Below are 4632 nucleotides of genomic sequence, written 5' to 3' on the forward strand. Positions count from 1 at the left end.
ACAAGGCCGGTCGGTTATTTTTAACGATGTTCAGAATTATACGTATTTTCATCTTTCCATTTTCATGAATTGTAGTTTCGTATATTTATTTTAACTCAAATATCTTAAAAGTAAAATAATTGACTCAAAATCTTGGTTTGAACTCCTTTCAGCCCTTCTTTGGTAAAATTGACAATTTTAGTCCTTTATTCAAAAAAAGAGACATTTTAAGCCCTTAAAACATTTTCTTGACACTTTTGACCCAAAGACTTGTTCAAGTAATATTTTTAGCTCAAAACTTATTCTTTGGTAGTTTCAGCCCTTCCAGAAAAGTATTTTTCGGTTAAAGCCCTAATTTTTTGCAACTTTTATAATTTTGGCCCAAAATCCAAAGTTTATAAGTTTGATCCTTATTTGGAAATTACATCATTTTAACCACTGAATTTGTTTTATTCACCCTTGTATCCCCTGTTTTGAGAAGTTTATCACTTCAACCCCTTGAAGGTTGTAATTTTCGCATGTTTTGGCTCATTGGGCCATAAAGCCCAAAATTTGGCCCATTAAGCTACAAATTACATTTATAGCCCTTAAAAGAGTATGGTATTCATAAAAACATTCATTTTTACTGTTTTGTCTCTTTTAGTCCTGTAGAAAACCGTGAATGACAATCTTTTCCCAAACCTTTGCTTATTTGACAAAAATAACCCAATAATGAGTCTTATGTTGTAACTTGTTTGTTTTAACCCTTATATGGTAGATTTTCTTAACTAGTTATGCGTAATACATTGTAGATCACATATTTTTCCCTCATGAACTATGGATCTCGAAATATCTTTCATTTTTGGCACATATTTACCACATATACACAAGAAATCACACATAACATACAAACACACATAGATCTACACATTTTACTTGAATTCTCCCCCATAAAACATATGAAAACCGAAAATAGAGGGATATGAACTCACATTTGCTTGTTGATTTCCATTTGAAGAAGAGATGGAAGAGTTTGATGCTATTTTCGGCCTTAGCAAGCTTTCTTGGGTTGATTTTGATGTTAGAGATTTCTAGGATGATGATAAGGAGTTTATATGAGTTAAGAAGAGATTTTTGAAAAAACAAAGAGTCTAGATTATGGATCCAAGTATCAACTTACCTAAGATGATGCTTTCTTTGGAATAACCTCCTTGAAAAGCTCTTAATCTCGAAATTTTTGATGAAGAAAGGAGAGGTGGTTGTGAGTTCTTGAGATATGTTTAATTGAATTGTGTGTGTGTGTGTGTGTGTGTTTTTCCCTTTGGCCGAGAGTGATAAGAAGAGAAGGAGAAGAGAGAGAAGTGAAAGGATGGTTGCTTGGAGGTATGAGATGTTGCATGGAGGACCAAAATGTAATAAGGAGGTGGCTAACCCTCCTTATTTCACTAGTTTCTAATTTTTTTTAGTTTTTGCACTTGGGCTGAGAATTAGAGAAGAGAGAAGGGAATTTTGGGCCTTTATTGTTTAATCCATATTTTGGGCCCAATTTGATGGTTTTTTGGCCCATTTAGTCTTTGGAGATGGTTCACAGCCCAATATAAATCAAAGTATGAGTTTTATGGCCCATTAGGGCTAATTATATTTTTTATGGCCCATTAGGGTATTTTACTTCATTCTAGGCCCATTATGGCCCAAAATGTTAAAATAAATGAAAGTGGGTCCAATTAGAGCCCATTTAAGAGTCCTAGGCCCAAATAGTCAAATTGGAAGCTTATTGGTCCATTAGGCCTAATAAGGAAATCCTAGTCCATAATGGACTTAAACGGGGATTTCTAGGGTTTCCAATTCTTTGTTGACTATTTGAAGTGCTTGTATAGAGTATTTGATGGAAGTTTTGTTGTTATTGAATAAGCATCATACATGCTTTCACATTTTTGGTTCACAAATGTTATCATTGTTGTTGTTACAAAGCATCAAAATTCGTAGTTGTGACACAGCTCCCATGAAACACACCACACATCACAAAATCCATCACCCAGGTATGCCATTTGGAAACTCGATTTCCCTTATGATCATCAAGTAAATGAAACTCGATTAACAAGCTCCAACAATGGCGATTTTGCTTTACAAGATCTGAAGTCTGAAATCCAAATTCTTCTACTAAATCATGTAACGAATAGAAACAAATACCTGTAAATTGAATATGGAATTTTTGAATAAAAGTTGTAATCGATGATTTTAATTCAGACATACAGAAAAAAAAGTAATAGTTACCCTGAAACCTTGATTGGCAATCACACATAAACTTTTCAACAAATATTTAACTTTTTCACATATATTTAATACTTTAATTAATACTTGTATTAAAATCATGTTCATGAAAGGGACTATGTACTCACACATAAACTCTTCAACAAATATTTAACTCTTTAACATATATTTAATACTTGAATTAATACTTGTATTAAAATTATGTTCATGAAAAGGACTATGCACTCACACATAAACAGTTCATCAAATATTTAACTCTTCAACATATATTTAATACTTTAATTAATACTTGTATTAAAATCATGTTCATGAATGAGACTATGCACTCACTTGAATAGGTGGTGACTCGGCAATCGGACAGCACTTCGTTACTCTTAAAATAATTTTCCTCCACAGAACCTAGTATCAATATCACTAGGGTTTAGTCTAACATTAACCGCGACTAATTAATAGTCTACATATTATTAGTATTATATAAGCATTAAACAATACTTATATAGCCCATAATAATAGCCCAAGTATTTATTATAAGTTCCTAATAACGTTACTATAAGTAAATAAAAGCTGTATTAAAAATAGCGTAGGCGTAGCTCACTTATAGTGGGTTTTTTCTCAAAACCGGGCGCCGCTGGAGCAGCGTTCCCGAGCTGAAAGGCTCTTCTTCTCGAAGCCGCCGGGCACTCCGGGGCTTCTTCCTCGTGCTAGGGAGGTTCCCTAGGCTTTTTGGGGGAGGGGGGGGGGGGGGGGTTTCTGGGGGTTTTCGAAACCTGGTGCTGACATGTGGCATCGCACATAGGGTGGAAATCAGCCGATTTTCAAAAATTCATAACTTTCGCATACGAGCTCCATTTTCAACATTCTTTATATCCACGTGTAGGTAAAAACAAGATCTATAACTTTCCTTTAGACTCCGTCAGCTAATTATCGACCGATCTTAATTTTAATAGTATGAGGAGATTAGACTGCTAAATGACCGCAAAGAATTGGTAACTCCTTCATACGGACTCCGTATTCGTATGTATTTTTACCGTTGAGTTCCTATTAATGAGATCTTCAACTCTCATTTAGTTCGCATAAGCTGAAAACCGCTCGAACTAAAATTCGAGTTTCGGGCTGTACCCTGCTAAGCCAAAACTTTGAAAAATCACAACTTCCTCATACGAAGTCAGATTTGGGCGTTCTTTTTATGGATTTTCTCGTTTTAACATACTCTATGACTTTGGTTTAGACTACTATGGCTAAAAAGTCTTCTATCATAAATTCACCTTTTACACTTAATGGTGCCGTGCCGGTTTTGCTGTAAAACTTCGACGGGCCATAACTTCTTCGTTTTAACTCAGATTTCGGCGTTCTTTATATGTACGGAACCCTTGAGACATATTCTACGAATTAGTTAAGATTATTTATTCGAAATAATCTTCCATTAAAAACTCATTTTTAACACTCATTGTCTCTAAATTGGCTGACCCGGATCTGCGGGCGTTACAATTATCTCCCCTTAGGATGAGTACGTCCCGAAATCATCAACTAAATATGATTGTATAATGACTCCATGCGTTATATCTTCATCCTAGGTAATAACTGTAACTTTTATGTTGCTTCAAATGAGTATCTAACTCTTGGACTCCTTGACTGCAGGCGGTGCTCGGTCTTGCACCTGCTCGTTAGACTTTCAATCATGACCTTCGTGTCACAACCTCAGTCTTTATCAGAGACTCCTTCTTCTTCTTAACAAACTTAGGATAAGTTAATTTGATTACTACAATTGACCGATGTGTCATATTCTAATGACCTATCATCGTATGTAGCAACGCTTAGACTCAGGTCTCTTAGAGTCAAATTCCGTAATGGAATATGCCTTCCTTCATGGTCTAATGTGATATAATCACATTTTAACTTGTAGCATTTCTAGCTACCAACATCTTTAACAACGAGGGCGATACTTCTATTGATTGCTTTGATTTCAATCGTTTGGTTTAATTCGGACGCTACATCAAACTTGGTTCTCTGAACCACGTAACCTACTCATCGTAGTCGGACTCAATGTGATATGACCACTAGGGTCGGGATAACAAAAATCTTCTAAGTCATTACCGAAGCAATGGTAACGACATACTTGAATAAAACGAAATCAATTACTAGTTTCTTGGTAACCTTGTGACTTTCCCTGATCCAAGTGTGAGTCTTGTGCTTCCGGTAGTATAGGCCTCTACTACCATTCACACCTACTCATACTCGTCCCAAGTATTGTCTCGCAGTTTTCCAAGTTACTATCACAGAAACAATTATAACACATAAAAATGTGTCCAAACAATCATAAAATTTTTGCTAGAGTCTACTAGGACTCCTTCCATGCGTATCTTCAATCATTGATTCTGCTTCAACTCAGTTGGTGGTGGAAAT

The sequence above is a fragment of the Lactuca sativa genome, chromosome 1 (genome assembly GCF_002870075.4).
Source record: "Lactuca sativa cultivar Salinas chromosome 1, Lsat_Salinas_v11, whole genome shotgun sequence".
Lineage (NCBI taxonomy): Eukaryota > Viridiplantae > Streptophyta > Magnoliopsida > Asterales > Asteraceae > Lactuca > Lactuca sativa.